Source organism: Hyla sarda, chromosome 12, assembly GCF_029499605.1.
Source record: "Hyla sarda isolate aHylSar1 chromosome 12, aHylSar1.hap1, whole genome shotgun sequence".
Taxonomy (NCBI): domain Eukaryota; kingdom Metazoa; phylum Chordata; class Amphibia; order Anura; family Hylidae; genus Hyla; species Hyla sarda.
Genome location: NC_079200.1, coordinates 74,377,622 through 74,386,525, shown reverse-complemented (window position 1 = coordinate 74,386,525; position 8,904 = coordinate 74,377,622). Strand labels below are relative to the sequence as shown.

Below are 8,904 nucleotides of genomic sequence, written 5' to 3'. Positions count from 1 at the left end.
TTTCAAAACTACAACTCCCAGCAAGCCCGGACAGCTGATGGCTGCCCGGGCTTGCTGGGAGTTGTAATTTTGAAACCTCTGGAGGCCCGCAGGTTGAAGACCACTGAGGGCGAATGATGAGAAGAGGATGATGAAGGGGGGTGTGTGGGATGATGAAGGGGGGTGTGTGGGATGATGAAGGGGGGTGTGTGGGATGATTACAAGGGGATGATGATGAGGATGTTAATGATGGGTCTGGATGATGACGGGGGTCTGGATGATGACAGGGGGGGGATGATGTATTTCCCACCCTAGGCTTATACTCGAGTCAATAACTTTTCCTGGGATTTTGGGTTGAAATTAGGGGTCTCGGCTTATACTCGGGTCGGCTTATACTCGAGTATATACGGTACATTACTTCTGAGGATGTGCTATCTTCTGTGTACAGGATTTAGGAGACATCATAGGAGCTAATATCTACCTACTAGCTCAGAGACAACTGAAAGTGACGGATGGAGCCTACAGAGTTTGAAAGCATTGAAAAAAGCCATATGCAAGATATACAGTAGTCAGAAATAGTGCTGCTCCTCATGTATACACACAACAGCTTTTCCTTAAAATTATGTTTAGGGATTTGTTACAAATTATAATTTTCACTAACTATAAGTAATGTTTTGGAGAAAACAGCCGTTGGATATGGCAACTCATTAAACTTTGGAGGAAATGTAAGATTTCGAATTATTATGTTGTATTGATTGGAGTCTAAAATCACTATGGGAACTTTTCTTTTAATTGTCTTCTCTGTGAATGATTATGTCTGGGATTGTGCACTGCGGATTGTCTGGTATCGACCAGCACTACAATGGAGCAAATACTGCTTTGTAAAGTAGAGGATAGCTGTAGACTGCACTGCAGGTTATACTGTGTAAAGTGCTAATGGGTGCACATACAGGATTAATCCCTTGACATACACATTGCTACATTCAATAGAAATTGCACTCGTACAACCAAAATTGTGTTCAAAGTTTCAATACTTTTAGTTCACATGTTTGTCTTCATACAGAAAACTCATTTGACATGGAAACAGTGTACAAGAACACAAAAATATTCACCCAGTGCTCGTTTGCTGATACGGTTTTGTAGCCTTGGTTTAACTTCTTACTCTCCAGCCGGAGCTCTGTGTTGGAGTGTCCATATTAGCTGCGCACCTTGCTCCACTCTGAGAACAGTGTCTGAGGCTCACCAACAGGTGAGCTTGATTGGCGACATCAGGATCTCTCCCTTTCTCAAGCCTAACGTGACTGAACCCACCACCACAATTTATGGACCATAGTCCCATGAGATTTCACATCTATGAATTAAAATCATATAAAATAATCAACTAAAGCAATAGATGGTATTACTCATAGTCATACATCAGATCAGCATAAGGTGTTTTCATAAGAATACATTAAAGTTGCAATTTTCATTGATACCATTCGGGGACATAGCATTCAATTTGGTAATCCAAAAAACCTCCCTGTCACAGCGAGCGCTCCAGTCATCACCTCCGGACCGGAGAGCCCGCTGCTTCTGCCCTACGTTACGGGGTCCCGGCATCTCTCGGCCAGACGCACTGACCGGTAGCGCGGGTCCCACAGTGGCAGAGACGCAGCTAGCGTGGTGGCTGGTCCCCGCTCACGCGCCGCTTCCTTGTTCTCCTTACCCGCTCCCCGCGCGGCACTCTGCTCTCCTGTATCCCGGCGCGCGCGGCCCCGCTCTCTAGGGCGAGCACATGCCGGCTTCAGTAAATTTAAAGGGCCAGCACACCGGTAATTGGTGTGCTGGTTCCTCACCTCCCACTGTGTCCTTCCCATAAAAGGCACCTGCCCCTTCCTGCCCTTGCCGGATCTTTGTGCCTTGTGCCTCTGAGAAAGCGTTCCCTACTGTGTTTGTTGCCTTGCCAGTTGCCGAACCCGTTGCTACCGTATACTCGCCTGTGAACCCTTGCTACCTGCCCTGACCTCTGCTACGTCCAACTACACTCTTGCCTGCTCCCTGTGTACCACGCTATATCAGCTGCCAGTGAGGTCGAGTTGTTACTGGGGGATACGACCTGGTAGTTATCGCTGCAGCAAGTCCATCCTGCTTTGCGGCAGGCTCTTGTGAAGACCAGTAACTGCTTAGAACCGGTCCTCCAGTACAACCCGTGCTATCGCCTCTCTGGTCCATAGGATCCTCTACCTATCCTGCCGGTACGTGACAGTAAGATCCCGCTGATGTTCCACTGCCAAGTCTAGCGGACCTCACCTCCATTGTGGCCCAGCAAGGTCAGCAGCTGGCCCAGTTGACCGCTATGATGCAACAGCTCCTGCCTGCTCAGCAACAGCCTGCTCCTCCGTCTGCAGCTGCTGCATCACCTCCGCCTGCAGTTGCCACTGGGTCCAGAATCAGTTTGTCCCTACCTGACAAATACGACGGAGATTCTAAACTATACCGAGGGTTCCTGTCACAGTGCTCTCTTCACCTCGAGCTACTGTCGGACCAGTTCCCGTCTGAGAGAGCCAAGGTAGCCTTCATCCTCAGTCTACTCTCCGGGAGGGCCCTGGCCTGGGCTACACCGCTTTGGGACCGCGCTGATCCAGCCACCGCATCCGTCCAGAGCTTTTGTCAGGAGTTTCGTAGTGTTTTCGAGGAACCTGCCCGGGGGTTTCCTCTGCTGAGACTGCTTTGCTGAACTTGTCCCAAGGAAATTCTACCATGGGTGACTATGTACACTGGACAGTTCCTGACATGGACAGAGGTGTAAGCAGGGAGCACTGTGGTCAGACATAAAAGAACTCCAGAAAGAAATATAACTTCCTTTGTAGTGTACAGAAGCTGATAAGTACTGGAAGGATTAAGATTTTTATATAGAAGTAATTTACAAATCTGTTTAACTTTCTGGCACCAGTTCATTTATTTGAAAAAAAAAACTAAAAAGCTTTCCACTGGTGTACCCCTTTAACCCCTTCACGACGAGCGACGTACATGTACGGTGCCGCGAAGTGTCACTTGGCGCGCGGCGACGTACATGTACGTCGCGGGGTTCCGGGAGCGCCGCGTCACCGGTAGCGGTGATCGGACTGGGATGACTGCTGTTATCTAACAACAGGCATCCCGGCACATCGCCGAGGGGGGTCCTGAGACCCCCCCATGACCGCGATGCGCGCAAATCGCAGGTCAATTCAGACCTGCGATCTGCACGATTCCGGGTCATACAGGTCACTGGTGACCCGGTGACCCGGAAAATAAGAGGGATAAAGTTTGGTGGCAGGGGTGCCACCCCTCCTATCCCTGCTATTGGTCGGCCGAGCGTCCGACCGATAGCAGACCGGGGGAGGGGGGGTTAAAGTTCGGTTCCCCCGCTTTGCCCACCTGTCGGTGTCCGGGCAAAACGGGGGAACCGTCCAGGGAAGGTCGGCGCCGAAGGTCCCTACCTGGATCCCCGTTCGTGATCGTCCCCCACATGCGGCGGCGGCGGCAGCAATACTTCTGGGTCCTGCTAGGTGAGTTGTTGCCTAGCAACATCCGGAGGGCCACAGTTTACAGTGGTCTCTAAACCGTGGTCCTCCAGATGTTGCAAAACTACAACTCCCAGCATGCCCAGACAGCTGTTTGCTGTGTGGGCATGCTGGGACTTGTAGTTTTGCAATATTTAGAGGGGTTCAGGTTGTAGATCACTAAGTGGTCTCAAACTGTAGCCCTCCAGATGTTGCAAAACTACAACTCTCAGCATGCCCAGACAGCAGTTTGCTGTCTGGGCATGCTGCGAGTTGTAGTTTTGCAACATCTGGAGGGCCACAGTTTTGAGACCACTGGACAGTGATTTACAACTTGAACCCCTCTAAATCTTGCAAAACTACAACTCCCAGCATTCAGGAACAGCATAAGGCTGTCTTGGCATGCTGGGAGTTGTACTTGCGTGCCTCCAGCCATTACATAACTACATCTCCCAGCATGCCCTTCCGCAATCAGTACATGCTGGAAGTTGTAGTTTTGCAACAGCTGGAGGCACACTGGTTGGAAAATACTGAGTAAGGTCATAGAACCTAACTCAAGGTTTTCCAGCCAGTGCGCCTCCAGCTGTTGCAAAGCTACAACTCCCAGCATGCATGGTCTGTCAGTGCATGCTGGGAGTTGTAGTTTTGACCCCCCTCCCGTGTGAATGTACAGGCTACATTCACACTGGTGGCAGATTGCAGTGAGTTCCCCGCTACAAATTTGAGCTGCGGGAAATTTTTCGCCGCAGCTCAAACTCCTAGCGGGAGACTCAGTGTAATCCGCCGCCAGTGTGAATGTAACCTAAAAACACTATACTACACTAACATAAAATAAAGAGTAAAACACTACACTACACTAACATAAAATAAAGAGTAAAACACTACATATACACACGTACACTGCCTCCCCCCCCCCACCCCCCTTCCCCAATAAAAATGAAAAACGTATTGTATGGCAGTGTTTCTAAGATGGAGCCTCCAGCTGTTGCAAAACAAAAACTCCCAGCATTTCTGGACAGCAATTGACTTTCCAACCATGCTGGGAGTTTAGCAACAGCTGGAGGCACCCTGTTTGGGAATCACTGGCATAGAATACCCCTATGTCCACCCCTATGCAAGTCCCTAATTCAGGCCTCAAATGCGCATGGCACTCTCACTTTGGAGCCCTGTCGTATTTCAAGGCAACAGTTTAGGGCCACATATGGGGTATCGCCGTACTCGGGAGAAATTGCCTAACAAATTTTGGGGGGCTTTTTCACCTTTTACCCCTTATGAAAAGGAACAGTTGGGGTCTACACCAGCATGTTAGTGTAAAAAAATAATTTTTACACTAACATGCTGGTGTTGCCCTATACTTTTCATTTTCACAAGAGGTAAAAGGGAAAAACGCCCCCCAAAATTTGTAATGCAATTTCTGCCGAGTACGGGGATACCCCATATGTGGGCGCAAAGTGCTCTGGGGGGCGCACAACAAGGCCCAGAAGGGAGAGTGCGCCATGTACATTTGAGGTGATTTGCACAGGGGTGGCTGATTGTTACAGCGGTTCTTACAAACGCAAAAAAAAAAACACCCACGTGACCCCATTTTGGAAACTACACCCCTCACGGAATGTAATAAGGGGTACAGCGAGAATTTACACCCCACAGGTGTCTGACAGATCTTTGGAACAGTGGTCCGTGAAAATGAAAAATTTTGCACAGCCCACTGTTCCAAAGATCTGTCAGACACCAGTGGGGGGGTAAATGCTCACTGTACCCCTCATTACATTCTGTGAAGGGTCTAGTTCCCAAAATGGTATGCCATGTGGGGGTTATTTTGCTGTTCTGGCACCATAGGGGCTTCCTAAATGTGACATGCCCCCCGAGCAAAATTTGCTCTCAAAAAGCCAAATATGACGCCTTCTCTTCTGAGCATTGTAGTTCGCCCGCAGTGCACTTCAGGTCCCCTTATGGGGTACCTCCATATTCAGAAGAGATGGGGTTACAAATTTTGGAGGGTCTTTTCTGCTATTGACCCTTGCAAAAATGTGAAATTTGGGGGAAACCCAACATTTTAGTGAAAAATATTATTTTATTTTTTACATATGCAAAAGTCTTGAGGTATTAAGGCTCACTTTATCCCTTGTTACGTTCCTCAAGGGGTCTAGTTTCCAAAATGGTATGCCATGTGTTTTTTTTTTGCTGTTCTGGCACCATAGGGGCTTCCTAAATGCAACATGCCCCCCGAGCAAAATTTGCTCTCAAAAAGCCAAATATGACTCCTTCTCTTCTGAGCATTGTAGTTCGTCCGCAGTGCACTTCAGGTCCACTTATGGGGTACCTCCATACTCAGAAGAGATGGGGTTACAAATTTTGAGGGGTCTTTTCTGCTATTAACCCTTTAAAAAATGTGAAATTTGGGGGAAACCCAACATTTTAGTGAAAAATATATATATTTTTTTTACATATGCAAAAGTCGTGAAACACCTGTGGGGTATTAAGGCTCACTTAATTCCTTGTTATGTTCCTCAAGGGGTCTAGTTTCCAAAATGGTATGCCATGTGTTTTTTTTTTTTTGCTGTTCTGGCACCATAGGGGCTTCCTAAATGCGACATGCCCCCCAAAAACCATTTCAGAGAAACGTACTCTCTAAAATCCCCTTGTCGCTCCTTCACTTCTGAGCCCTCTACTGCGCCCGCCGAACACTTTACATAGACATATGAGGTGTGCCCTTACTCAAGAGAAATTGGGCTACAAATATAAGTATACATTTTCTCCTTTTACCCCTTGTAAAAATTCAAAAATTGGGTCTACAAGAACATGCGAGTGTAAAAAATGAAGATTTTGAATTTTCTCCTTCACTTTGCTGCTTTTCCTGTGAAACACCTAAAGGGTTAAAACATTTACTGAATGTCATTTTGAATACTTTGGGGGGTGCAGTTTTTATAATGGGGTAATATATGGGGTATTTCTAATATGAAGACCCTTCAAATCCACTTCAAACCTGAACTGGTCCCTGAAAAATTTTGAAAATTTTGTGAAAAATTGTAAAATTGCTGCTGAACTTTGAAGCCCTCTGGTGTCTTCCAAAAGTAAAAACTCGTCAATTTTATGATGCAAACATAAAGTGGACATATTGTATATGTGAATCCAAAAAAATTATTTGGAATATCCATTTTCCTTACAAGCAGAGAGCTTCAAAGTTAGAAAAATGCAAAATTTAACATTTTTTCATCAAATTTTGGGATTTTTCACCAAGAAAGGATGCAAGTTTCCACAAAAATTCACCACTATGTTCAAGTAGAATATGTCACGAAAAAACAATCTCAGAATCAGAATAATGACTAAAAGCATTCCAGAGTTATTAATGTTTAAAGTGACAGTGGTCAGATTTGCAAAAAAAGGGCTTCGTCCTAGAGGTGAAAATGGGCTCCGTCCTTAAGGGGTTAACATTGGTGGTATAGAACATACTGTGAAGCAATTAATTACATGTTCTAAATATGTAGTTTATGCTATTTTTTGTCCATGTGGTTTCTACTACGTGGGGAAAAGACAGCTATTTGTACGTATTAGAGAGCACTTTTACTCTATTCGTACAGGCAAAGGAGCCCCTCGTCTGATTTCCCACATTGTAAAAGCACATAAGGGTAACCCTTAACAGAAGTGTTGCATTTTGTGGGACTCGAAAGAGTTAATGCAGAGACTGGTGTGTCAAAAGACACAAAATTATTGCAACAAGAAACAAAAGGGATTATTATTAACCTCTTAAGGATGCAGGGCCTACCTGTATGCCCTGCACCTGCTCCCCTGCTATGACGCGGGGTCAAGAGCTGATCCTGCATCTTAGCAGGTCGGTCCCGGCGGCTATCAATGGCTGGGATCCATGGCTAATACCGAACTGCACCGATCACAGTGATTTCTGGTATTAACCCCTTAGACGCGGCGATCAAAGTTGATCGTCGTGTCTAAAATGAAAGAAAATGCTTCCCGGTAGCTCAGTGGGGCTGAACAGGATCACTGTGGTAAAACCACGGTGTCCCAATCAGCTGAGTGGACACATGGAGGGTTCCTACCTTCCTCTTCAGCATCTGATCCGCGATCTATTGCTCCATGCCTGAGATCCACTAATTTCCGTGCAAAAAGTTTAAATTTTTTAACAGTAGTAAAACCAAATCAAACCTATATAATTTGTGTATCATTTTAATTGTATGAACCTACCGAATAAATATAAGGTGTATTTTATTTTTTTGCTGAAACGTGCACTGCGTAAAAACGGAAGTCCCCAAAAGTTACAAAATGGCGTTTTTTTTCAATATTGTCCCACAAATAATTTTTTATTTTGTTTAGCCTTAGATTTTTTTTGGTAAAAACACTGGTGTCATTACAAAGTAAAATTGGTAGTGCATAAAATAAGCCCTCATATGGGTCTGTAGGTGGAAAACTGAAAGCGTTATGATTTTTAAAAGGTGAGGAGGAAAAAACAAAAGTGCAAAAAACTGAAAAAAACCTGATCCTTGAGGGGTTAAAAAGTACCTGTCACCAAATAAACTTTTCTAAACTAACTCAGGCTATGTTCCCTAACTACTCCTAACACCCCTCCCACCCTTAAAAAAAAAATTCAGAGCTGTAAATAGCTCTGTATGTAAGATTCAGAGCTTTTTACAGCTCTGAATTTTTTTCTTCTTGCTTACATAATGCAATCTCCTAGCAGGAGAAAGTGGGCGTTTCCCAGCAGGCATAACATCACTGAAGCCTGCTGAGGGACAACTTTCGCCCTCACATCGTTGCAGTGTTCTGATGAATAGAGGACCTCAGGCTCTGTGCAGCTTTCAGTGAGGCTCTATGCATGTTTCAGTGAGACTTTTTGCAGCTTTCAGTGAGGCTTTTTGCAGTTTTCAGTAAAGCTCTTTACAGCTTTCAATAATACTACTTTTCTGATTTACTTTCCTAAGTTCTAGTCCTTTTTTTGTTTATTTATCAAATCACTTATATTACAAGGATCTTCGCTATAAGTCACTTTAGCTCCATGAAATGTGATTAATCCTGTAAGTAAAGCTCAAGTGGCCTAAATCACATTATTGTGCTGTAGCCGAGAGATGTTTTTATCGGGAAAAAAAAATAAAATGTAAAAAACCTTCACTATACAATATTTAATGAGTTTTGGCTTGATATATGAGTAAGGGAACATTGGAGTGGCAGCATTGATTACATACTTGTCCTTCTATTTATATTTTCAGTGAAGTGTAACCTTTTCACCAGCCAATAATTGTTCCCACACTACACACTTTAATACAGACTATACCCTGAAGAAGCTCTGTGGGAAACGGCATTCGGGTGGATAGCATTTATATGTTGCTCATTTTCTTTTTGTTCCTGCCTTGTGGAGGGGGCGTGTCCATCTCTCTCCCTCACTGTGATGACTCAT

General features: G+C 45.1%; 1 long non-coding RNA gene across 2 annotated transcripts in view; it reads right to left on the bottom strand.

Annotated features, from left to right (window-relative positions):
- Positions 1 to 1,094: 1,094 nt before the first annotated feature.
- LOC130296813 (uncharacterized) overlaps positions 1,095 to 8,904 on the bottom strand; it is a 74,550-nt gene continuing 66,740 nt past the window's right edge. For both annotated transcript variants that reach the window (XR_008849299.1, XR_008849300.1), the window contains exon 3: positions 1,095 to 1,330. This is a non-coding gene — a long non-coding RNA (uncharacterized LOC130296813). The remainder of the gene's footprint in view (positions 1,331 to 8,904) is intronic.